The sequence below is a fragment of the Canis lupus genome, chromosome 23 (assembly GCF_003254725.2).
Source record: "Canis lupus dingo isolate Sandy chromosome 23, ASM325472v2, whole genome shotgun sequence".
In the NCBI taxonomy this organism is placed as follows: domain Eukaryota; kingdom Metazoa; phylum Chordata; class Mammalia; order Carnivora; family Canidae; genus Canis; species Canis lupus.
Window position 1 is genome coordinate 6,063,124 of NC_064265.1, and position 27,638 is coordinate 6,090,761.

Here is a 27,638-nt window from a genome sequence, read left to right on the forward strand (position 1 = left end):
CTCAGGAAAATACATAGCTCTTTCTTTCTTTCTTTCTTTCTTTCTTTCTTTCTTTCTTTCTTTCTTTCTTTCTTTCTTCCTTCCTTCCTTCCTTCCTTCCTTCCTTCCTTCTTTCCTTTTTTCCTTTCTTTTCTTTTCTTTTCTTTTCTTTTCTTTTCTTTTCTTTTCTTTTCTTTCTTTCTTTTTACATAGCTATTTCTTAAAGGAGTAAATGCAATCTATCTCAGTAAAATCAGAATCTCAGGTAAATACTAAATAACATATTACAGTACAGTACGTGCACTATTTGGGGCCTATTCATACTAACAAAGTTTTCCTTGTTGATCCAACTTTCAAATCCAATCCTGTGTTCTATCCCTGTATTTTAACTGGCTATTATAGCAACAAGGAGATTAGGGTGGAGATAGCACGTATACATGAAATAGAGATGTAACATCACAGTCATAAACACATATGTATATTTTTACTTGAATACTATGAATTGCTGGGTATGCAAATTTCTGAATGAGCTATAGTAAAGAAATAAGTGGTATAATAAAAATAAAAAGTTAACTAAGCAAATCAAGGAGAAACAAAAGAGTAGAATTACGTGTGCACTCTATAGCTCTATGACAATAAATTTTTAAACCTCGAGACTTCCTAATGGTCTAGACATTCAGCCTTTTGTTGCTAGACTGTGAGATGGCCCAGGGGATCTTTGGGGAAGAGTCCAGGGCAAACACCAGGATTTGGGAAAGAGTTCAGGGATTATGTCAGTAGCTACATACCAAGCAGTATGGAAAGGTTTCAATACTTAACAACCACTATAGCTGTACTAGTAGAAATAAGCTTATCTACATCCATAAATCCCAGATTTACTATTTCTTTTCTTCACAAAGGCCTCTGTTCTATTTGGTTTTTAGATGCATGCTTCAGATATTTTTCTTAGGAGGGAATGGGATGTGTGGATTATTCTAAAAATTCCTAAAATTCCCCAAAATTTAGATAGATGATAGTTAGATAAATAGATTGATAGATGATAGATAGATGACAAAGTAGATAAGAATATAAACATAGAGACACTTGTCAATTAATATTATTCTAAATTTAGAACTCTTATTACAATCATTTTTTTATTTTATTTTAAAGATTTTATTTATTTATTCATGAAAGACACAGAGAAAGGCAGAGACATAGGCAGAGGGAGAAGCAGGCTCCAGGCAGGGAGCCTGATGTAGGACTTGATCCTGAGACAGAGGATTGCGCCTTGAGCCAGGGGCAGGTGTTTAACCGCTGAGCCACCCAGGTGTCCCTACTATCATTTTTTAAATGATGTTTAAGTGTATAGATACATTTCCTCACTTTTATAATAAAAAATTTTATTGAGGTATAACTTACATACTATAGATTGCATAAACGGCACTAATATTTAGTATGTGGCTTAACAAATACCATCATCTATTTACACTTTTGTAGTTACCACTCATTTCAAGATGTAGAATATTTCTAGAGCCCTGGAAGTTTGTCTCTTATCTCAAGGGTAACCAATATTCTGACTTCTCTCCTCTGACACCTAAATGCAAATTTTTGCAGCTGAAGGTTCTGATAGTTAGATTTTATGTTTCTTTAATTCTTTTGACCTGGGAGCTTATATATTTTTGTCCTTAGAGACTTTGGATTTTACCAAATATGCCTAGGAGGAATGCCGTTTGTGGATTTTTTTTTTTTCTGAGTAATCTAGCCTAGAACTTTGAACATGTTCAGTGTAAAGACTGACCTTTCTCTTCAGTGTTAATCTTCCTCTATTATCTGATTAATTATTATCTCTATTCTCTTTGTTCTTTTTTTCTACTTCTGAAATGCATATATTTAATAAGATAAAATTCTTGGTCTTCTGGGGCTCTTATCTTCTTGCTTATGATTTTCAGCTTCTTTTTATTTTATTCAATGTTTTGAGAGATTTCTGGCTTGATCTCTCAGGCCACTAATTGAAGTCTCAAAAATGGGTAGTCTGTTCTTCAATTCATCTAAAAAATGTTTAATTGTGAAGCCTTGTCTTAAAGTGTGAGGGAGTCTCTTTGCTGCTGTACTTGAATTCCCATGGAAGTATTTATTTATTTTTTAAATTACATTTTCCATTTGTCTTCTTCTAGCAATTCCATTTCACTGGTTCTGATTTTCTTTGTCTTTTCTCTCCAACCTGTGCACTCCCAACTCTACTCTGTTGTAGATGAATAGTGATTTTCCTCAGCCCACTGGTCTAAATAATGGTTATAGAATAATCTAAATGGTGATGAAAAGCTACAAGTACTTTCCCCATAGACCTACAGTATGGAAGCGGGACATTTCCCTGATAGTGGTGATCAGCCTTTCTGTGTGCTTATTTTCTTTTTTTTTTTTTTTAATTTTTATTTTTTTATGATAGTCACAGAGAGAGAGAGAGAGAGAGAGAGAGAGAGAGAGAGAGAGGCAGAGACACAGGCAGAGGGAGAAGCAGGCTTCATGCACCGGGAGCCTGACGTGGGATTCGACCTCGGGTCTCCAGGATCGCGCCCTGGGCCAAAGGCAGGCGCTAAACTGCTGCGCCACCCAGGGATCCCTGTGCTTATTTTCTATCAGTTTATTCTCTTCTGTGAATTTCTCTTCCTTGTTTACTCCCTTTCACATTGGATTGTTTTTTTACTGATGAATTTTGAGGGTTCTTTATATTCTAGGTAGTAGTCCTTTGTCACATATGTAGTTTGCAAATATTTTCTTCCAGTCCGTAGGTTATCATCTGAGAACAGTGTCTTTCACAGGACAAAAACATTTAACTTTTATAAAGTCCAATTTACTGATTCTTTTATCTAATGGATCATATTTTTAGTATCATAAATAACAATTTCCCCCAAATCCTAGGTGTTGCAGATTTTCTCCTATATTTTCTTCAACAAATTATACATTTAAATCTGTAATCCATTTTGAGTGAATTTTGGCATACGATAAGAGGCTTAAGTGAAGATTCACATTTATTGGAGCAATTTAGGTTCACAGCATTTTTTTCCCTCTCATTTGATGATCTTGTTTCCTAATTCACTGAGAAATTGAAGAAATCAGAAACTGAATCAATCAGAAGATAATTTCTCATGAGTTTACAACTCACCTACCTATCGAAAATCATGTACATATGCTCTGCCTTCCCTCATGTTATAACAGATTAACTATCTGCCTTTCTTTCTAAAAGCATTTCCCCCATCCTGTCTTGTTTACATGAGAATAAAACTTCAGCAATATTCCCTTCTGTCAAATATTATCTGTTTCCTAATATAAATCACTTATTTTTATTAGCATATGAACATGCTATTTCTTCTATATTAAAAATCGAACTCAAACTAAATCTAACTGACTCACTTTCTTCTCAAACTACCACCCATTTTTATTTGCTCTTTTTCTCATCAAAAGTACTTCCAAGTACTTAATATAGTCATTGTCTCCATCTCATTTCATTCCATTTTGTCTTATAACCAGACTAATCAGTGATTCCCCCCCCCCATTATTCCACTGAAATACTTTTTAAGATAGCCTTTATGTTATTAAGTCTAATGTTCAAATCCTAGTCCCTATCTGATTAGAATAGCTATTGATATAGTTAATCCCTTCCTCCTTTTTGGAAACAAAATCCTGACTTGGCCACCAGTCTAGATTTTCATCCTTCTTCATTGGTTGCTCTTTCTCAGGCCTCATTGTTATTTTTTCTTCTTTTGGCTGGCCTTGTCCCTGGGATTTTCAAACCTTAATCAAAGTTACAGATATTTCTTTCCCTTCAGTTACCGGCATATGGCCTCCTTCTTAGTACCAGCTTCAGGTCTCATGTGCTTTCCACCTGGATCAAACTCCTTCTATATCCAAAGACTTCACTGTGTCTTAACAGAGATGCGCTGTATAGATCTGGATCCCATGGCCCAGAATATTCACAGTGTTCTCTGCTACATTAAAGAAAAGACTCCCCCTTAAGAGGTGAGAATCTAGGGGTATGGGAGAATAATCCAGAAGGCAAAACCATCTGTAATTGATGGACTGGAGAGTAGTAAAACTCCTTTCAGGTAAGCAAATAATTTAAGAGTCTTTGTTTGTTTATTTTTTTATTTTTATTTTTTTTGTGATACTGAAAGACCAGTTGCAGCCAAAGCATAAAGTAAAATGGCAATTGATGAAAGGCTAGAACTGGGGTTTGCTTTAAAATGTCCTATAGCTATGATGCCTAGCTCTGTTGCTGAGGAGATAGCACATCATTGTTAAGTAATATTTTTTCTTAGTATGATTTGTTATCACATTCAAGGGTTTCTTGGCAGGGATCCCTAATAAAAATTTATTATTTTTTCCATTTTTCATTTTTACTTTCATTAGTTTCCTGTAGTGCTTCTACCTGTACCTCTTTTTATTTTATTAAAGCTCATATGTGGAAATTATCATACACTAAAGAACATAAATAAACTTTTATTTAGCAGGCTGTGGAAATTAGGGGTATGCAGCAAAGACGATTGAGTTCATTAAGCACCAGTGGTATTAATGTCTTCTCACTCATTACTCATTCACTCCACTGATTGCCTTAACAGAATAGGAGGCACCACTTCTCTGTTAGATCATCAAACTGTTCTCTATGGGTGTCACAGAAGACAAAAGACAGGGCAGGCAGACCCATGGACCTTGGCTCTTCAGAAGACACAATGGAGTAAGAGCATTAATCACTGACACTTCCAGGTGTGTATACATTCTCTCACTCTTCTTTTTCTCTCTGTCTATAAAGGGAGCAGAAGGAGGTGGTAAGAGCCATGTGAGTTTAAGAGCTCCTCTCAAATGAGATTTTTACACTCAGCATTTGGGGCACAAGTTCGGGGGGATCCAGAAAGCAGCATTTTTATCATTTATATTGTACAATAATTTATTTCCACTATAAACCTGTGTTTACAAGTCCAACACAATTCTACCCCTGAAACTACTAGAAGCATCCTTTACTCACAACAATAATACTAAGAACTTATGATACATTTCATCAAAAGTTTGATTCAAGTTCTTATAACATGTATAAACTGATTTTCAGATTCTGAGAATAGAGTTTCTAAGTTTCTTCTGTTTACACATGGGAACAGATTGCAAGAAATTATCATCTATATCTATGTAAGCTAATGGGCAAATGTCACCTACAGCATCACATGAAAAAGGACTGGAGGGATTTTTACTGAGCTAGGAAAAAATGCTTGAAGTGGACTTATTTGAAACAGACAATGTGGCACATATGGATTCCCTGTGGTGGACCTTACAAGATATGGACGGGGGTGATTTGGTATCTCACAGTGTTAGATCATCCTTTTCTGGAGCAGCTGGTGTGCAATATAGCTGTTCCTCAGTGGATTAGTAATATGACAGGTGCTCCAAGGTGAGTAGCTCCAAGTAGTTATTTATCTAACAATGGCTAATGATTCCTTTGGTAATGACTCTGGTGAACATACCCAGTAATATCATAAGGAACATTCTCTCAGCTCTAGGTATCAGGCCCAGTCCTGAAGCCTCACTTGTGCTATATTATTGAGTCTCCAAAATAATTCTACATGGTATCCCCTTATTTCACAAATGAAGAAAAGGACTAAGTAAAAGGTCATACAGCTGGCAGGCAGTAATGCCAGAAGTGAAAAAGAAGGTTGCTTAACTTGAAAGCTGTAGCACTTGACAGCTACTTTCCAAGACATTGGAAGGCAGAAGCATAACCTACCAATGCTTCTCTTGTAAAAGGCAATAATATACACATCTGCAAAGTAAGTAGCAGGTTGAGAATAGGAAAAGCAGGGCAGTTTGTCACTCAATTTAGCAGCTGTAGACGTTACAGGAAAACCATCATGGAACAATTCCAGTTAACCAAGGGTATAAATAAAGACCAGGGATACCACTTCAACTTTTTTTGTTGTTTGAATGCAAAAACACAATAGAAATGACAATGCACTGAATCAGAATGATACCTTATACCGCACCTCTCTGAGATAGGTTTTTCCTCTCTCCATTCAGTAAGAGTGGTGACAGGAAAGGAGGGAATGACCAGAATTTTATTGATTTTCCAGTGCAGAGTGGTCATTGATGACCCATTTTCAGAAACGATGTCATGGGAACATCAAAAAAAATATTAGTAAGATGACCACATCTAAAACCAAAATTCTACTACTAGAGAAAGTTAGTAAGTCATGGCCTGCACTTACCCAAGCCTAGAGGAAGAACTTCTATGTTCAACAGATCCTGAAGGCATGAGGACTGAATTTTTAAATTTATTGGTTAGGAAAAATATAGGTGGACTTTATTTTATTATCTGATTATAAAGCAAATACACAATTATCCTGGAAAATTTTGAATTCACAGAACTATATAAAGCAATGTACATCATCCATATTGCAAACCTTCTGAGGCAGTCATTGTTAGCTGACTCAACTTTTTCATACTTTAATCCATTGCTAACTTCAGACCCCAGATGACCCACTAAAGGCTAGATACCCTAAAGGAGACTATATTAATGGAAACTGTATGATTTGTGCTGAAAGAACATAAGGAAAGAAATCCTCTTTCCTCTTCTTCCCAAGGTCTGAACAACCTATTTCTTCCCCTGTGATGGACACTTTGATTTAAAAAGACTGTCTACACTCAGAGTAAATTTGACATGTTACTGGGGCAAAGGATTTTTCTATAGCCATTAGAGATAAGATTGACTGGTGATATGGAGATATGTGCTGTTCTGGGGTAGTCAGAACAAGATCTTTAGATAACAGTTTCTTTGTTAGCTTCACACCAAACTCAACAAAGTACCTAAGGGAAAGAAATTAGTTAGCAAACCACTTGCTTATCAAATCTTTTCCTGTTTTAGGGCTGTCACCCTTTGAGGGAAGATAGTGGGTGAAAAGGTGCCACTTCCCATAACAAAAGGTTCTGAGGCACAGAAGGTTCTTTCTCGAGACTTTATTACTTCATGTTAGTAAAGAGTCCTTCTCTAAGCTCTTTCAAAAAATGAAACTAAAATTACATCAAGGACAATTTCACCAACTTTTCCACTGTGGTATTGTATAGTGCGTGGTGGGTGCTGTAACAACTGTATAGTGTCTATCTGTGTAGAGAAATACATCTCTTTGGTGTATTTACCATTCAGAAAATATGGACCATTACCTGCATGTCAGGGGATAGTTTAGTTGCTGCTCTATGGTAATGAAAAAAGTCTCTGCCCTGAAAGGGCTTAATTATATTTTAGTAAGGGATACAGACAATAAAGAAATATCTCATATAATTCAAAGTGTCACTTGGCAAAAAAAGAAAGTAAAAACATCATATGTATAATGAAATGCTTCTATTTTATACATGGTCTGGGAAAACTCCCTAAGGAGGTGTTTTTGAGTGGAGATTTGAATATAGTGAGGGAACAAGAGCATAGATGACTGGAAGGAAAACAAACCAAACAGATGAAAGACTAAGCACAAAGGCACTAAAGGCACTAAAGACTAAAGCCTTGAGAGGGAGAAGTGGGGGTGGTGAATCTGCTTGGCCTCCTTAAGAAACTGCAGGAAAGAGGCCCTTGTGGCTGGAGTGAGGAAGAGAAAGGGGAGGTGAAAGGAAAGACGTTAAGATCACATAAGGAGAGCTCTAAATATCACAGAAAGACCACACCATGATTTTACCATATGCATCCTCCCATTTCTGCAGCCCTGAAGACTGAATTACTCCCGAGGTACCCACTGTCTGTCTCTGATGATGGGGACACCATTCACTGTCTCACTCCAGCCCAGGTTATTCACTCTCATCTGTATTGAGCTATCATGTGCACCCAGCCCTCCAGCTTCTTCCTTCCTCTCTGTAATTGTGTAGGCAATTTCCTCAGCTTTGAATGCTTTTCTCCATATTGATCTGATGAAAGATGACCCTTCTGAGGAAAGACACCTTTTATGTGAGGCTTTTCCTGGCTCCCACTTGTCTTTCTGCCACTTCTATTTCTAGCATATCTATGACCGCTTTGTGGTAATTACCTGTCTGTATTACTGCTTCCCATGTAAGAAGATGAATTTCATGCAGTCACAAACTCGGTCTTTGTCTTTAGCTTCCTGTGCTTAGCACACGTCCATATGCATGGTAAAAAGAAATAATAATAAATGCGGAATAAGTGAACGAGTTTGTGAGTACCTGAATGAATGAAAATTGTCTGAATGAGTTTTGTGTTTGTTTTACTTCAGGTCAATGACACAAAGACTCATCAAAAAATGGACTTCTCTTTTATTCTCATTCAGCCAAGAAGATGATTTTTTTTCCCTGAACTTTTTCTTTTTCTAATAGAAAACTATAAGAGAAGTGAATGTCAAGAATGTTCTATGCATGGAAAATATAATAACTACATAATGCACCTGTCAAAATGGTGTTTAAAATAAAATGCTAACAGACCCATATAACTGAAGAGGTTTTGTGGGAGTTGCTATTATAAAGCAGTTTTTAACACACCGCGCAGAAAATTATTACCTACATGAAACTTTTAGAGCAACTATGATTTAGAATTGGAAGCTGTACTTGTCATTACTAGCAAGCCACTTCAAACATATCATACATCTGATCATTGGTTTGCAAATCCACAGAATGGGCCAACTCACATGTGTTCCAGGATCAGGGAGAGGGATAGGAGACATTTCAGAGGAAAGTTTTTCTTTAAATATTGCCCTTTGTTTAGGATAAATGTCTAAATTTAACATAGAACATTAAGTATCTGAAATTAATATGTGCCTAAATATTATATAGGAATAATGAATGATATTCTATATGATTTAATGATCAAATTAAATTGGAAATAAAGTGCTCTCATGAAAGTTGAGATATTAAAAATCAGAGGTAGGGGAATCCCTGGTGGCTCAGCAGTTTAGCACCTGCCTTTGGCCCAGGGCGTGATCCTGGAGTCCCGGGATTGAGTCCCATGTCGGGCTCCCTGCATGGAGCCTGCTTCTCCCTCTGCCTGTGTCTCTGCCTCTCTCTCTGTCTCTCATGAGTAAAAAAAAAAAAAAAAAAAAAAATCAGAGATAGGATGAGAAAATGAACTAAAGATATTTTTTCTGCCCTGTTTATTTACATCCAACTTCTCTTTTCTAATTTTCTTCTTTGGTCACTATTGCTCTAAGTGTCATAGAACCTCTTTTTCTGGTCCGGGCAGGGATGGGATTATTTGTTTGTGAGGTCCAACTAGCAGGACCTTTTCTATGGAGAAAGTTTCTGTACACCCATCATGGATATTGAAATCATGGATGTGGGCAGAGCTAATCCAAGTGTGGACATCAATTTAGTGGTATAACAAAATGGACGAGTCAAAAGAAGAGTTGATACCTGGGGTCCCAGCCAGGAGAAATTGGGGTGGGGGTAGTAGAGAGCAGAGGAAGGATGAGAAAATACAACTAACACTTATTCTGTGTTTACCATGTTGTCAGGCACTAACCTAAACCCTGGAGCAGAGAGTACAGAACTAACCCCCTGCATCTTGGCACTTATTAGGAGCAGACAGACTTGATTGTTTGTTGCAGTAATAGTCTGGCACAAGTGGCTCGGTTCAAAAGAGAGCCTGTTGATGGTAAAAGAGATTGTCATTAATTTTCATGATTTTACCTTCCCTTGATTCTCTTCTTGCCATGAGCATTTCTCTTTCCCTGGGTTTTTAGTCAATTAATCTAATTGTGGATCCCTAAACCACAGTCATTAACAATCTGATTTTCTCTAAATATAATTGACTGAAAATATTCTCAATGCTTCAAATGTCTAAGGACATCTTGCAGATCTTTAGCCATTTTCTCTACTCAATTGCATACAACCATCACCATGGATGCCCCACCATTCCCAGACTTAGCATAGCTGTTATCTCTTTCAAGACATTAATTAAATTATAAATTCAATGAAGATATTTTACATTTATTTAGTAATTTCATTCTACTTAGATTCAGGCTGGCTAATTCTAGGATTTGTGTCTTTGCCTCTACAGTGTTGCTTAGAGCACCTAGTGCAGTGCTTGACACATGGATGGACGCATCACATGCTCAGTTTATTGAAGTGAACTCAATGGTTGAAGTAGATAGGGAAATGAAATAGCTAAGAAAACATAATCTAGGGGACACACAAGTGGCTCAGCGGTTGTGCACCTGCCTTCATCTCAGGTAGTGATCCCAGGATCTGGGATCGAGTTCCACATTGGGCTCCCTCCAGGGAGCCTGCTTCTTCCTCTGCCTATGTCTCTGCCTCATGAGAGTCTGTGTCTCTCATGAATAAATAAATAAATAATACTTAAAATACTTTGGATTGTTCCAAAAATATCTCTAGCACTAGTCCAACCCTGGAGTCTGTATGTCCATGAGTTTTTTTTCAAAATATTAAGGAATATTATATATATACATATATATATATACACACACACACTGTTGAGCAAAAAAATGCCTATACATATATGAAAAGACAATGATTTAAATGTCAATACTGGGGGATCCCTGGGTGGCGCAGCGGTTTAGCGCCTGCCTTTGGCCCAGGGCGCGATCCTGGAGACCCGGGATCGAGTCCCACGTCGGGCTCCCGGTGTATGGAGCCTGCTTCTCCCTCTGCCTGTGTCTCTGCCTCTCTCTCTCTCTGTGTGTGTGACTATCATAAATAAATAAAAATTAAAAAAAAAATAAATGTCAATACTGTTCATAGCACAAAAATATTTATTAATGCATGCTGGTAAAAGAAATTATGGTACATCACCAAAATAGCATATCACATTAAATACTCTGTGTGTATGTATGTGTGTGTGTTGACAAGAAAAATGCAAGATGCAAAACTATGTGCATATTATTGTGCATGAACTTACTGGAATAATCTACACTGCACAAGAAACTGGGGTAAGATTGGGGTTACAGCTTGAGTTAGCATTAGGGTTTTGGGTAAGAGCTTGAAAGTCAAGCATAAAAGGAAGATTAAATTTTCACTGCATATTCTTTCCAATATTTGCATTTTTATTAGATGATTATATTAGCTTTTTTTTAAAGCTCCAGCTGAGTTAAACAAAAGATAAAACTATTAAAACTACAGAGTAATCTGAGGCAACAAAGTTTAATATTCAAATAGGACCAGAGTCAATTTCCAAAGGTCTTCTGAAGCATTCTTTTTTTGGGATATGACATTATGGCTCAACAGATCAAAGTCAATATCTTTGAATAGCTAGAACTTTTTATATTGCCTTTCCTGTTCTTTCTGTCTCATAGGATTATGAAGTGTCTCTTCAGATACTTTGCCCATTTTTCTAATTGGGTAGTTTGTTTTCCTATTATAGCATTGTAAGACTTCTTAAAATAATCTTGATAAAAATCATTTATCAGATGTGTGACTTGAAAATAATTTTCTCAGTCTGCATTTTGTCTCTTCATTCTAAGAAAATCATTTGAAGAGCCAAAGCTTGTCATTTTGAAAAATCTAATTTTTCATTTTTTCTTTTATAGATCATGTCTTTGATGTAGTATCTAAAAATTCATTGCCAAACCCAAGGTCACATAGGTATTTCTTTTTTTCTTGGAAGTTTTGTAATTTTATATTTTATATTGCTGTTTTTAGTTCATCTTTGTATGAGATGTAATGTCAATGTTTGCTTTTTGGCATGTGGATATCCAAATGGTTCTAACACATCAGCACCATTTGTCCTAAAAACTGTTCCTTCTCTATTAAATTGCCTTTGACCCTATGTGAAAAAAAATCAGTTGATTATATTGTGTGGGTACATTTCTGAGCTCTCCCTTCTGTTTCACCCATCAATGTCTGCTCTTTCACCAACGCCACAGTATCTTAGTTACTGCAATTAATAGTAAGTCTTAATATCAAGTAATTTTAGTCTACCAACACAGTTTTTTTCCCCAGAATGGTTATAACTATTATAGATTCATTACCTTTCCATATAACTTTAGATCAGCTTGTCATAGCCTATGAAAAGTATGCTACAATTCTGATTGAGATTGTGTTGAGTCTATAGATCAAGTAGAACTGGCATTTAAAATCTTGGATATTCAGTTCATGACCATGATACATTTCTCTATTTAGCTTCATACCTGATTCTTTTTCACCACTGTTTTGTAATTTTTAGCCTGCATATTTTGCACATGTTTTGATATATTTATCCTTAAATACTTCATTATTTTGGTACTATTGTGATTAATATTGTTTCTTCCTCCAGTTTCAAGTTCCAGTTGCATATTGCTAGCATACAGAACAATTGGTTTTTATGTAACGACTTGGTATTCTACATGTTAATCTCACATATTAGTTTCAGGAGGATTTTGTGTGTGTGTGTGTGTGTGTGTGTGTGTGTGTGTGTGTGTGTAGGTTTTTTGAGATTTTCTACAGAGACATTCAGGCTGTTACGAAGTACAGAAGTTATTTCTTCTTTCTATTCTGAATGTTTTGTTCTTTATTTGTTATACTGGGTAGGTCTTCCTGTTTGATATTGAGTAGGAATGACATGAGAAGACATCCTGACCCTATCTCTGATCCTTGGGGAAAAGATAATTATGTATGATCAACAATAAATATGAAATAAGATATGGAATGTTTGTGTATACTCTTTAGTAGGATAGGGATGGTACCATCTATTCTTACTTTGCTGAGAGTTTTTATCATAAATGGATGTTGAATTTTATTCATTTTTTTCTGTAATTATTGAAATGAAAATATGATTTTCTTATTTAGTTTGTCATTGCTGTGAATTTCAGTGATTGATTTTTGAATGTTAAATCAGTCTTGTATTCCCAGAATGAACCCCACTTGATTATTACAGTTATCCTTTTTGATACTGTTGTATTTAATTTGCTGACATTTTGTCAAGAATTTTTGTGTCTATATTCATGAAGGATATTGAACTACAGTTTAATGTGCTTGCCTGGTTTTAGTTTTATGTTAACGCTGGGCTTATACAATGAGGAGGAAAAGGGGGAACTATTCCTTCTTTTTTTCTATTTTATGGAAGGGATTTTGTGGAAATTTTATTATTTTCTCCCTAAATATTTTGTATAATTCACCTTTGAAACAATCTGGATCTGACAATCTTCTGTCTCATTTTTAATAAATCTCTAACAAAAATTAAAGCTTTACTAGATATAGGGTTGTTTCTATTACTTTTTCCTTTTTTAGTGGGAATTAGTAGTTTGTGCCTTCTAAAGAATTGGTACATGTCATCTAAATTGTGGGAATTAATGAGCATAGGATTTTTCTTAGTATTCTTTCAGTGTTCTTTTAATGGCTTTGGGATCATTAGTGATGTGCACATTCTTTATATGGATATCTTGTTTTTTCCTCCTTTTCTTTTTGGTCAGCAATGCTAAAGACATCAATTTTACTGATCTTTTCAGGGATCCAGCTTTGGGTTTAATTGATAGTCTCTATTGCTTTTCTATTTTGTTTTCATTATGTTTCCCTTCTGCTTCTTTTTTTTTTTAAAGATTTTATTTATTTATTTATGAGAATGCACAGAGAGGAGAGAGAGAGAGGCAGAGACGCAGGCAGAGGGAGAAGCAGGCTCCATGCACCAGGAGCCCGACGTGAGATTTGATCCCGGGTCTCCAGGATCGCGCCCTGGGCCAAAGGCAGGCGCCAAACCGCTGCGCCACCCAGGGATCCCCCCCTTCTGCTTCTTTTGTGTTTAATATGTTCATATTTTTCTAGTTTCTTAAGGTAGAAGCATAGATCTTCCTTGTTTTCTAACATAAACATTTAATGCTATAAATTTCCCTCTCAACCCTGCTTTAGCTGCTTCTCACAAATTCGATATGCTATTTTCACTTTTACTTAGGTCAATATTTTAAAAATTTCCCTTGAGATTTCCCTTTAGTTTATTTATGTTTATATGTTTAATTTCCAAATATTTAGGGATGTTTCTAAATATCTTTTGTTATTCATTTTTATTTTAATTTTTTATGATCCAAGAAAAAATATAAAGTTGATAAATGAATGCACATATTTAATTTGTTAAGGCTTATTTTATGACTCAGGATATAGTCCAGCTCATTGCATGTTTCATTTGCACTTGAGAAGAATATGTATTCTGCTACTTTTTTAGTGGAGCACTCTATAAATAACAACTGTTAGTATTATTGGAGTTTGATTTGCCAAAATTTTGCATACCACCCAGTGCTCATCCCGTCAAGTGCACTGCCAGTAACTGTCACCCAGTCACCCTAACCCTCTGCCACCTCCCTTTCCACCACCCCTTGTTCATTTCCCAGAGTTAGATGTCTCTCATGTTCTGTCACCCTCACTGATATTTCCCACTCATTTTATCTCCTTTCCCCTTTATTCCCTTTCACTAATTTTTATATTCCCAGAATGAATGGAACCATATAATGTTTGTCCTTCTCCGATTAACTTACTTCACTCAGTATAATACCCTTCAGTTCTATCCACATGAAGCATGGTGGATATTTGTTATTTCTAATGGCTGAGTAATATTCCATCGTATACATAGACCACATCTTCTTTATCCATTCATCTTTTGATGGACACCGAGGCTCCTTCAGTTTGGCTATTGTGGACATTGCTGCTATAAACATTGGGGTACAGGTGTCCTGCCATTTCACTGCATCTGTATCTTTGGGGTAAATCCTCAGCAGTGAAATTGCTGGGTTGTAGGGCAATTCTATTTTTTAACTCTTTGAGGAACTTCCACGCAGTTTTCCAGAGTGGCTGTACCAGTTCACATTCCCACCAAGAGTGCAAGATGGTCCCCCTTTCTCCACAGCCTCTGCAATATTTGTTGTTTCCTGTCTTGTTCATTTTCACCATTCTCACTGGTGTGAGGTGGTATCTCATTGTGGTTTTGATTTGTATTCCCCTGATGGCCAGTGATGTGGAGCATTTTCTCATGTGCTTGTTGGCCATATCTAAGTCTTCCTCTGTGAAATTTTGTTCATGACTTTTGTCCATTCCATGATTGGATTGTTTGTTTCTTTGTTGTTGAGTTTAATATGTTCTTTATAGATCTTGGATACTAGCCATTTATCTGATATGTCATTTGCAAATAACTTCTCCCATTCTGTAGGTTGTCTTTTAGTTTTGTTGACTGTTTCTTTTGCTGTGCAGAAACTTTTTAACTTGATTAAGTCTGAATAGTTCATTTTTGCTTTTGTTTCCCTTGCCTTCATAGATGTATCTTGCAAGAATTTGCTGTGGCCAAGTTCAAAAAGGGTGTTGCCTGTGTTCTCCTCTAGGATTTTGATGGATTCTTGTCTCACATTTAGATCTTTCATCCATTTTGAGTTTATCTTTGTGTATGAGAATGGTGTCAGAGAATGGTCTAGTTTCATTCTTGTGCACATGGCTGTCCAATTTTCCCAGCACCATTTATTGAAGAGACTATCCTTTTTCCAGTGGATAGTCTTTTATGCTTTGTTGAATATTAGTTGACCATAGAGACTGAAGAAAGAAATTAAGGAGCCAATCCCATTTACAATTGCACCAAAAAGCATAATATACTTAGGAATAAACATAACCAAAGAGGTGAAGGATCTATACCCTAAAAACTACAGAACACTTCTGAAAGAAATTGAGGAAGACACAAAGAGATGGAAAAATAGTCCATGCTCATGGATTGGAAGAATTAATATTGTGAAAATATCAATGCTACCCAGGGAAATTTACACATTTAATGCAATCCCTATCAAAATACCATGGACTTTCTTCAGAGAGTTGGAACAAACCACCTTAATATTTGTGTAGAATCAGAAAAGACCCTGAATAGCCAGGGGTTATTGAAAAAGAAAACCAGAAGCTGGATCTGCTCTGGGGGCATCACAATGCTGATTTCAAGTTGTACTACAAAGCTGTGATCATCATGATAGTGTGGTACTGGCAGAAAAATAGACACATAGATCAATGGAACAGAATAGAGAACCCAGATGGGCCCTCAACGCTATGGTCAATGTATGCATTTCATTGGGATAACATGAAATTTATACATTTACTTAGGAAGAATTGATACATGTGCAATATTCCTTGGTCTCCCTTTACATGAACATATTCTTTTTCTCTCTGTTCAAATGAATTTTTTATAATGGGTAATTATTTTAAAGGTTTTCTCATACAAACTTTAAATATTTTTTAAGTATATGTCTAAGTTTGTTTGTTACTTGTGTTTTGTGTTGGGGGACATTAAAGTAAGTCTGGCTTCATGAAATTTGTGTGCAAAAGTTGTTCTCTCTTGCTCTTTCATCATGGAAACCTTCCCACTGTGACACGAAGACCACTACTTAATCCCTGTAATTCTGAAATCTCATTTTCATACACTAATGACGAGCTGGACACAGAGTCAGTTGAAATACATGGGAATCTTTTTTGAGTATATGTGTTTGGAGCTGGTTGAGCCCGTATGAATCTAGGAGGCAGAAGATTGATGTGTAAGCTTAGTAAGGTGAGTTCAAGAAGTTGTAAGTTGGCTTATGGAGCTCTGAGATGTCAGCAGCCCTGCTCTTCCCTTAACTTCATGTGCTCCTTTCTCACCTTGTAGATGGCATCTCTCCTGGGCATATATTCTGTCAGCAGAACATCCTGACATAAATTTTCCTTCACTTAAGTTCACAGGCAGTGTTCAGGAAAACTACCATTAGGAATTGTAACAGTGAAAGTTGAAGCGGGTGGGGTGTAGAGGGATGGGGATGACAATTATGAACTGAAGTAGAAGCATTGTTCTGATGCTGTGAAAAGTGCTTTTAAGTATATTAGTGATATTCCTCTGAAAGCTCGCTTATCAATTCATTCAAAATAAAACAGCCATTATGTGGAAAGTGTGATGCAGAATCAAAGAACATAATGATCCTTTTGTTATAAACAGCTGAGCAAATAAGTCAAGATTCAATCAGGATTCCTAAAAGAAATGTTAAGTATTGGAATTAATGGGTCTTTTGAAAATATTTCTGAATATTAAAAAACTCTTAAAATAATCTGAAAATATCTATTCTTTCTTCCATATATTCTTATTTTCCTTCTTTTTTATACTAATAAGCCTCCCAAAGTTAAATATCTGTCTTAATTAACCTTACTCTTTTTTTTAATTTTATTTATATATTTTTTTAATAAATTTATTTTTTATTGGTGTTCAATTTACCAACATACAGAATAACACCCAGTGCTCATCCCGTCAAGTGCCCCCCTCAGTGCCTGCCACCCAGTCACCCCCATCCCCCGCCCTCCTCCCCTTCCACCACCCCTAGTTCGTTTCCCAGAGTTAGGAGTCTTTCATGTTCTGTCTCCCTTTCTGATATTTCCCACACATTTCTTCTCCCTTCCCTTATATTCCCTTTCACTATTATTTATATTCCCCAAATTAATCAGAACATACAATGTTTGTCCTTCTCCGATTGACTTACTTCACTCAGCATAATACCCTCCAGGTCCATCCATGTCGAAGCAAATGGTGGGTATTTGTAGTTTCTAATGGCTGAGTAATATTCCATTGTATACATAGCCCACATCTCCTTTATCCATTCATCTTTCGATGGACACCGAGGCTCCCTCAACAGTTTGGCTATTGTGGACATTACTGCTAGAAACATCGGGGTGCAGGTGTCCTGGCGTTTCATTGCATCTGTATCTTTGGGTTAAATCCCCAGCAGTGCAATTGCTGGGTCGTAGGGCAGGTCTATTTTTAACTCTTTGAGGAGCCTCCACACAGTTTTCCAGAGTGGCTGCACCATTTCACATTCCCACCAACAGTGTAAGAGGGTTCCCTTTTCTCCGCATCCTCTCCAACATTTGTGGTTTCCTGCCTTGTTAATTTTCCCCATTCTCACTGGTGTGAGGTGGGATCTCATTGTGGTTTTGATTTGTATTTCCCTGATGGCAAGTGATGCAGAGCATTTTCTCATGTGCATGTTGGCCATGTCTATGTCTTCCTCTGTGAGATTTCTCTTCATGTCTTTTGCTCATTTCATGATTGGATTGTTTGTTTCTTTGGTGTTGAGTTTAATAAGTTCTTTATAGATCTTGGAAACTAGCCCTTTATCTGATGTGTCATTTGCAAATATCTTCTCCCATTCTGTAGGTTGTCTTTGAGTTTTGTTGACTGTATCCTTTGCTGTGCAAAAGCTTCTTATCTTGATGAAGTCCCAATAGTTCATTTTTGCTTTTGTTTCTTTTGTCTTCGTGGATGTATCTTGCAAGAAGTTACTGTGGCTGAGTTCAAAAAGGGTGTTGCCTGTGTTCTCCTCTAGGATTTTGATGGAATCTTGTCTCACATTTAGATCTTTCATCCATTTTGAGTTTATCTTTGTGTATGGTGCAAGAGAGTGGTCTAGTTTCATTCTTCTGCATGTGGATGTACATTTTTCCCAGCACCATCTATTGAAGAGACTGACTTTCTTCCAGTGGATAGTCTTTCCTCCTTTATTGAATATTAGTTGACCATAAAGTTGAGGGTTCACTTCTGGGTTCTCTATTCTGTTCCATTGATCTATGTGTCTGTTTTTGTGCCAGTACCACACTGTCTTGATTACCACAGCTTTGTAGTACAACCTGAAATCTGGCATTGTGATGCCCCCAGCATTGGTTTTCTTTTTTAAAATTCCCCTGGCTATTCGGGGTCTTTTCTGATTCCACACAAATCTTAAAATAATTTGTTCTAACTCTCTGAAGAAAGTCCATGGTATTTTGATAGGGATTGCATTAAACGTGTATATTGCCCTGGGTAACATTGACATTTTCACAATATTAATTCTGCCAATCCATGAGCATGGAATATTTTCCCATCTCTTTGTCTTCCTCAATTTCTTTCAGAAGTGTTCTATAGTTTTTAGGGTATACATCCTTTACATCTTTGGTTAGGTTTATTCCTAGGGATCTTATGCTTTTGGGTGCAATTGTAAATGGGATTGACTCCTTAATTTCTCTTTCTTCAGTCTCATTGTTAGTGTACAGAAATGCTACTGACTTCTGGGCATTGATTTTGTATCCTGCCACGCTCCAAATTGCTGTATGAGTTCTAGCAATCTTCGGGTGGAGGCTTTTCTGTTTTCTATGGACAGTATCATGTCATCAGCGAAGAGGGAGAGTTTGACTTCTTCTTTGCCAATTTGAATGCCTTTAATGTCTTTTTGTTGTCTGATTACTGAGGCTAGGACTTCCAGTACTAGGTTGAATAGCAGTGGTGACAGTGGACATCCCTGTCTTGTTCCTGATCTTAGGGGAAAGGCTCCCAGTGCTTCCCCATTGAGAATGATATTTGCTGTGGGCTTTTCGTAGATGGCTTTTAAGATGTCGAGGAATGTTCTCTCTATCCCTACACTCTGAAGAGTTTTGATCAGGAATGGATGCTGTATTTTGTCAAATGCTTTCTCTGCATCTGTTGAGAGGATCACATGGTTCTTGGTTTTTCTCTTCCTGATATGATGAATCACATTGATTGTTTTACGTGTGTTGAAGCAGCCTTGTGTCCCGGGAACAAATCCTACTTGGTCATGGTGAATAATTTTCTTAATGTACTGTTGGATCCGATTGGCTAGTATTTTGTTGAGAATTTTTGCGTCCACGTTCATCAGGGATATTGGTCTTTAATTCTCCTTTTTGTTGGGGTCTTTGTCTGGTTTTGGAATTAAGGTGATGGTGGCCTCATGGAACGAATTTGGAAGTACTCCATCTCTTTCTATCTTTCCAAACAGCTTTAGTAGAATAGGTATGGTTTCTTCTTTAAACGTTTGATAGAATTCCCCTGGGAAGCCATCTGGCCCTGGACTCTGTGTCTTGGGAGGTTTTTGATGACTGCTTCAATTTCCTCCCTGGTTATTGGTCTGTTCAGGTTTTCTATTTCTTCCTGTTCCAGTTTTGGTAGTTTGTGGCTTTCCAGGAATGCGTCCATTTCTTCTAGATTGCCTAATTTATTGGCGTATAGCTGTTCCTGATATGTTTTAAAATCCTTTGTATATATTTGGTGTTGGTAGTGATCTCTCCTTTCTCATTCATGATTTTATTAATTTGAGTCTTCTCTCTCTTCTTTTTAATAAGGCTGGCTAATGGTTTATCTATCTTATTAATTCTTTCACAGAACCAACTCCTGGTTTTGTTGATCTGTTCCACAGTTCTTCTGGTCTTGATTTTGTTGAGTTCTGCTGGAATTTTAATTAACTCTCTTCTTCTGCTGGGCGTAGGGTCCATCTGCTGTTTTTTCTCTAGCTCCTTTATGTGTAAGGTTAGCTTTTGTATTTGAGTTCTTTCCAGTTTTTGAATGGATGCTTGTATTGCCATGTATTTCCCCCTTAGGACTGCTTTTGCTGCATCCCATAGATTTTGAAAGGTTGTATCTTCATTCTCATTAGTTTCCATGAATCTTTTTAATTCTTCCTTAATTTCCTGGTTGACCCTTTCATCTTTTAGCAGGATGGTCCTTAACCTCCACGTGTTTGAGGTCCTTCCAAACTTCTTGTTGTGATTTAGTTCTAATTTCAAGGCATTATGGTCTGAGAATATGCAGGGGACGATCCCAATCTTTTGGTATTGGTTCAGACCCGATTTGTGACCCAGTATGTGATCTATTCTGGAGAAAGTTCCATGTGCACTTGAGAAGAATGTGTATTCAGTTGAGTTTGGATGTAAAGTTCTGTAGATATCTGTGAAATCCAACTGGTCCAGTGTATCATTTAAAGCTCTCGTTTCTTTGGAGATGTTGTGCTTAGAAGACCTATCGAGTATAAAAAGAGCTAGATTGAAGTTACCAAGTATAAGTGTATTATTATCTAAGTTTGTCTTATCTTTGGTTATTAATTGATTTAAATATTTGGCAGCTCCCACATTTGGGGCATATATATTGAGGATTGTTAAGTTCTCTTGCTGGATAGATCCTTTAAGTATGATATAGTGTCCCTCTTCATCTCTCACTACAGTCTTCAGGGTAAATTTTAGTTTATTTGATATAAGGATGGCTACCTCTGCTTTCTTTTGAGGAACATTTGAATGGTAAATGGTTCTCCAACCTTTTATTTTCAGGCTGTAGGTGTCCTTCTGTCTAAAATGAATCTCTTGTAGACAGCAAATAGATGGGTCCTGCTTTTTTATCCAGTCTGAAACCCTGTGCCTTTTGATGGGGTCATTAAGCCTGTTCACGTTCAGAGTTACTATTGAGAGATATGAGTTTAGTGTCATCATGATATCTATTCAGTTGTTTTTGTGGATTGTTCCACTGAACTTTTTCTTAAAGGGGAATTTTGAGAGTCCCCCTTAAAATTTCTTGCAGAGCTGGTTTGGTGGTCACATATTCTTTCAGTTCCTGCTTGTCTTGGAAGCTCTTTATCTCTCCTTCCATTCGGAATGAGGCCTTGCTGGATAGAGTATTGTTGGCTGCATGTTCTTCTCATTTAGGACCCTGAATATATCCTGCCTGCCCTTTCTGGCCTGCCAGGTCTCTGTGGAGAGGTCTGCTGTTACCCTAATACTCCTCCCCATAAAAGTCAGGTATTTCTTGTCTCTTGCATCTTTAAGGATCTCTTTATCTTTGGAATTTGCAAGCTTCACTATTAAATGTCGAGGTGTTGAACGGTTTTTATTGATTTTGGGGGGGATCTCTCTATTTCCTGGATGTGAATGCCTGTTTCCCTTCCCAGATTAGGAAAGTTTTCAGCTATGATTTGTTCAAATACATATTCTGACCCTCTGTCCCTTTTGGTGTTCTTGGGAACCTCGGTTAAACATAGGTTTTTCTTCCACAGGCTGTCGTTTATTTCCCTTAATCTATCTTCAGGGTCTTTTAATTGTTTGTCTCTTTTTTCCTCAGTTTCCCTCTTTGCCATCAACTTGTCTTCTATGTCACTCAGTCGTTCTTCCACCTCGTTAGTCCTTGTCGTTAGGACTTCTAGTTTGGATTGCATCTCATTCAGTTGATTTTCAATTTCTGCCTGATTAGATCTAAATTCTGCAGTCATGAGGTCTCTTGAGTCCTTTATGCTTTTTTCTAGAGCCACCAGTAGCTGTGTAATAGTGCTTCTGAATTGGCTTTCTGACATTGAATTGTAATCCAGATTTTGTAACTCTGTGGGAGAGAGGACCGTTTCTGATTCTTTCTTTTGAGGTGAGGTTTTCCTTCTAGTCATTTTGCTCAGTGCAGAGTGGCCAAAAACAAGTTGTATTGGGAAAAGGAGAAAGAGAGAGAGAAGGAAAGAAAGGAGAAAAAGAAAAAAGGAAAAAAAAGGAAAAAAGAAGAAAAAGAGAAAGAAAAAAGAAAGTAAGAAAGAAAAAGGGTGGGGGAAGCCAACAGAAATCAAAAACCAAAAAAAAAAAAAAAAAAACAAAACCAAAAACCAAAAAACAAAAAAACCCACGGGGGAGTATCTTCGGATTCTGTATACTTTAAGTCCCTTGACTTCCTCTGGAACTCGTCCGTCTAGCTGGTCTTCTGGGGGAGGGGCCTGTTGTGTTGATTTTCAGGTGTTAGCACTTGGGGGAGCTGCTCTGCCCCCTGCCTGGTGCAGGGCTCAGTGGGGATTGTTTACCCCGAGAGGCCCCAGGAGGAACAACCGCAGTGGCGGGGCCAGCTCTGGAGCCCTGGAGTCAGCCCCCGCAGTAACCACAGAGCTCTCCGTCTGCAGGGCCTGGAGGCTCCGGGGCGGGGCTGCTGATCTGCTCAGCTCCGGGCAGGAGCGTCCTTGCTGTCCTGGGCCCTTCCGGCCTCTGACTGTCCCAGGGAGGCCGGATCCTGGGCTGTGTCCCGGCGCCCTGTGCTCCGGAGTCTGCGCTGTTGGATTCACGCTCCGGCCCGCAGCCCCCTCCGCGGAGCCGCCCCCGAGCCCCCCCGAGCTCTCCCGCCCCGCACCCCCTCCGCGGAGCCGCCCCCGAGCCCCCAGCCAGCTGCTCCCGCCCCGCAGCCCCCTCCGCGGAGCCGCCCCCGAGCCCCCCCGAGCTGCTCCGGGTCCCCAGTGCGCGCTGCAGCCCTTAGGGAGCTCGGCGCACTCTCCCGGGGCGCAGGTGTCTGTTAGTGTCCCCGGGAGCCCGAGGGCATCCCCGCCCTCCTGGGTCCTGCTCCACCTCCCTGGAGCCCCTTTCCACCCGGGAAGGTCGGTGCAGCTCCTGCTCCTCCGGGACGGGGCTCTCCTGTCCTGGGGACACTCGCCCCGGCCTCAGCCCGGCTCCTCGCGGGGCCCCTCCCCCTTGGAGGCCTTTTGTTTCTTTATTTCTTTTTCCCCGTCTTCCTACCGTGATAGAAGCGCGAGCTCTTCTCACTGTAGCATTCCAGCCGTTCTCTCCTTAAATCTCAGGCCGAATTCGTAGATTTTCAGGATGATTTGAAGGTTATCTAGGTAATTTGGTGGGGACAAGTGATTTGGGGACCTTTCTCTTCTGCCATCTTGCCCCTCCTCCAATTATCCTTACTTCTTGTTTATACTGAGCCCTCAGTTATTAATAGGAGAGCAGAAATAAATGGTCACCAGAATTAATAATGTATGCAATTATTTTCTATTCCCAATGTTGGGTAGTGACTGAAAATGCTCTTTCTAAATATTTATGCAAAAACTCTCATCAGATACAGAATAACATCCCTATTTTTTTTCATATTTGTCAATATTGATCATGTCTTGGCCATACTAATAATGTGTTTAGAAGAGTAAAAATAATTTAGATTTGGGAGTCAGACACGTGGCTTTGAATTCCAGGTTTAATCTATTTGGGTTGAGTCATCAGATAAGTGTTTAGCCTTTCTGGGAATGGGGGAAATAATGTCTATCTTAAATATTATAGTGAATATTAAATGAGACAATATATCCCAGGTGGATACCTTCATGTCCTGTAAACAAGTTTATCAATGAATGATTGTTTACTACCTGTATCATACTTGTCATTATTTTTCTCTTTTTCAACTCTCCCTCCTCCTTTAGAGAAGGATAGGTCAATATAAGAAGTTCATAAATGGGATCCCTGGGTGGCACAGTGGTTTGACGCCTGCCTTTGGCCCAGGGCACGATCCTGAAGACCCGGGATGGAATCCCGCATTGGGCTCCCTGCATGGAGCCTGCTTCTCCCTCTGCCTGTGTCTCTGCCTCTCTCTCTCTCTCTCTCTCTCTCTCTCTGTGACTATCATAAAAAAAAAAGTTCATAAATACTTGAATAAATAGAAGGATACTGATGTGATCTCTGGACTAATTCAGGTTTATATACTCTCCAAATTTGAAAACCATTACTCAGCAGCTACATTCCACAATGATAAGAACTCCAATTGTGCAGGCTCAAGTCTTACTACGATGGAGGATACCTTACATCCTCTAAGTTGGATGGAAGCTTTTGTTGGCATAAACACTGAGTAGAATGAATTCATTTTTTTCTTTAAATATTTATTTATTCATGAGACACACACACACACACACACACACACACACACAGAGGCAGAGACACAGGCAAAGGGAGAAGTGCTCCATGAAGGGAGCACGATGTGGGACTCGATCCTGGGACTCCAGGATCACGCCCTGTGCTGAAGGCAGGCACCAAACCACTGAGCAACCCAGGGATCTCCAAGAATGAATTCATTTTGAGGTCTTCTTTCCAAGCTCACACAGAAATTGCCTGGACCTCCCATCATTCATTCATCAGATGTCGGGTTACTCTATGTGGTTGACTATCTCTGTGTTCTTCATTTGGCAGTGGGAGGAAAGAACTAATTATTGAAAACACATGGGTCTTAAGCATAATATAATGCACTTTACATACATTTTTTACTGATTTCATAAACTAAATCTATAATGGTACTATAATTATTTCTCATATTTTAGGTGGGAAAATTGGAACAGTATAACTATTTTTTAAGTCAAATGGAAATTAAATAGCACTTTCTAATTCTAATACATGAAATCATTTTACTCTACTGCATACTATAATTTTTAGGGGCTTACTATGAAGTCCTTGCACTGACCTAAGAACCACAAAGGGATACTGCAGAACCAAAGATAATGCTTCACTTTTTCTTCTAGCTGGGATAGTGGGATATAGCCTTAAGATAGAAAACAGGTGACAATCCTTAAGATCTCTGAACATGAATATCATGATGACTCCTTGGCTTTTCCTTTGCCGCCTTCTTCCTGTTATTGAAAAGACTCCAAATCTCAGGATCCTGGGACTTCTTGTACTTAAAACTTCTATAATCAAGGAAGCCATTCTATTTCTTAGGACCTTGATTTCTACAGCTTTAAATGAGGTTGGACAGTATGATCACCTAGACACTTTCCAATTCCAGATAGATTTTGATTCTATAATTTCAAATAAAAGTCATTTTTAAATAGTTTCCTTCACCTCATAGTCAAGCCGTTTATTCATGTTTGAGACTTTCTTTGAAATCTTCAACAAATTATATATCTAATTTGATATGTACTCAGGAACAAATACCATGGTTAAGCATACCACAATAAAAATGTGGGAGCGATACAATCAGTGTTTTAATGACTTAGATCCCACCTACCCAGAGAAGCAGATAAGTATACCACAATAACTGAAAGTCTACACAGGATGGTAAAAATGGTATATGACATTACTTAAGGAATAGGGAGGGAAAAGGTATATATAGGGGGTTTGAAATTCTATTTAATTTATATCCTTATATTCAAGGTCTTGTAGGCTACTGAACAAATCCTTCTAAGTCCAGTAATTTATACCACTTTAAAATTTTTTGAGTGGAAGAAGATTTAAATTTAGGTTATAGTGAAATTTTGTAAGTGATCTAACATTTACTGGAGAATTACCACATTCTTGGCTCTATCCACTTGCATGATTGTTTGGTTTCAAACTCACAGTCTTATGCACAGAGGAGGTCATTAAATACCCTCCATATAAGAACAAAATTACTGAGACTCAGAAGGTTTAAGACTTTGCTATTCATTGCACAAGTAGTAAGTTGCACAGTTAGAATTTGAAGTTGATTCTGTGTAGGTTCAGAGAGGAAGCTCTATCTGTAACAAACAAAGTTATCACAGCTTCTTTCCTAAAATATCATTGTATCAATCCTGTGAACTAAAAATTCCCAGTTCTTGATCATATTGAAAAGGGAAAATCAATTATCACTTTTAAATGGCTGATACAATTTACTTAGTGTAAAGAAAATATTTAAAGAGCCATATGTTGGTAAAAGTTGGCAATCCCCTTGGTGTTAGAAGGCCTTAGGTAGCTGGCCCAATAAGTCTGATGCCCCTGGGAGTTGCTAAATCAGGCTTTTTGTTGTTTATTTGGTTTGGTTTGGCACTAAGACGTCTGGGTCTTCCCTTCCAAATCTACAAGGTGTGCCTTCTAAAAAGAGACAGGAATAATTTTTATACTTTGGAAAGTACAGGAATATAGCACAACCAACATGAGGAAGAAATGGAGACAGTAACTTATTAAGGAGATCTACTTCCCCAATCATTACTATAGATTAGATTGGGTAGATGCTGATGTATATGTGTTTTCAGGCCATGGGAATTTGTTTTAGTAAGAGTAGAGGAAAGAAAGTTGATACACATTTATTGATTTCCCCTTGTGTGCCAGGTTTTGTACAGATGTATCTGTATGTGATCAATGCCCCTACTCTTTGAGGTATCCTCCTTTTACATGTGAGGAAAACTTTAATGCTCAGTAGTGTAGTCACTTCCTCAAGGTGAAGTATGAATGTGAGTCTTGGCATGTCTGACTTGACCCTTAAAAATCTTGAAGATAGACTTTACAGTGAGTCCTTTTTCCTTTTCTTTCCCCTCCCTTTTCTTCTTCTTCCTTATCTTTGAAATAACTCCAACTAATTCATCATCACCATGTTTTTTTTTAATTAAATCTTTAATAATTTTGATTAGGAAAACTTCATTGAAGATTTGTTTAATTTTCACCCTAGTAAATCCCACCCATGCCCCTACTCAGGACCTCTCTCACCTTGGCCTCCTTTCTTCTGCCTTTCTTGTCTCACAGCAGTCATTAAAGTACAGAGAGCTCTGCCTACACATGGGGGATAAGCCATAAGCCATACTGCTGGGGGTTTGAGTTTCTTTCAATATTATAATCTCAGTTGCTTGCTGGAGAGTAATTAGCAAGAGGGGCATCATATAATTTTCAGAACCATCTTTCAATTATTATCACTGTTTCATAGCAATATCTTCTGGCAGGCCTATCTATCTTGCAAGTTTAAAAATTGCAATATCAAGTGACTTAAAAGGACCAGACCAAGAATGAGTGCCAACAGAAGAAGCACAAAAGTGGAAATGATGATGATGATTACCCACCTCTAAAATAATAGCTCCCTCGTGGTTTCTCTAGTGCCACTTGTATTGGAGGTTAGAAAGATTTTCCTAGCAAAATGACATGCTTGTTTCCCAGGTATTGAGAGAAGGGCTGGGAACTGGTGGCACTGCTGCTTCTTTACCCATAGCCGACATTCTCAGTTGTAGCAAACATTCTAGAAATCTGTCATTATTTCAAAATACCAACAGAGGGTATGGCCATTTCTGTGCAGCTATGAATAATTCATTGAATATTTCAGGTAGTGAAGTCACTAAAAATAGCAAGAAAGTTGAATGCCCTGACCTTAAAACAAAATCTTGCTATTGCTGAATACTATTATTTTTGAAACATGACACTGGGCAAACTAATTTCCTAAAGATTTTGCTTGTCTTATTTTAACTTACTGACTTCACAGGAAAATTCCA

The 27,638-nt window shown here is 37.9% G+C and overlaps 1 long non-coding RNA gene across 1 annotated transcript; it reads right to left on the reverse strand.

Annotated features, from left to right (window-relative positions):
* Positions 1–4,371: 4,371 nt before the first annotated feature.
* LOC112668916 (uncharacterized) lies at positions 4,372–27,638 on the reverse strand. The gene is made up of 4 exons (XR_007405161.1): positions 27,216–27,638; positions 23,185–23,284; positions 9,452–9,574; positions 4,372–4,757 (listed from the first exon to the last, which is right to left on the reverse strand). It is a non-coding gene; the product is annotated as an uncharacterized LOC112668916 (long non-coding RNA).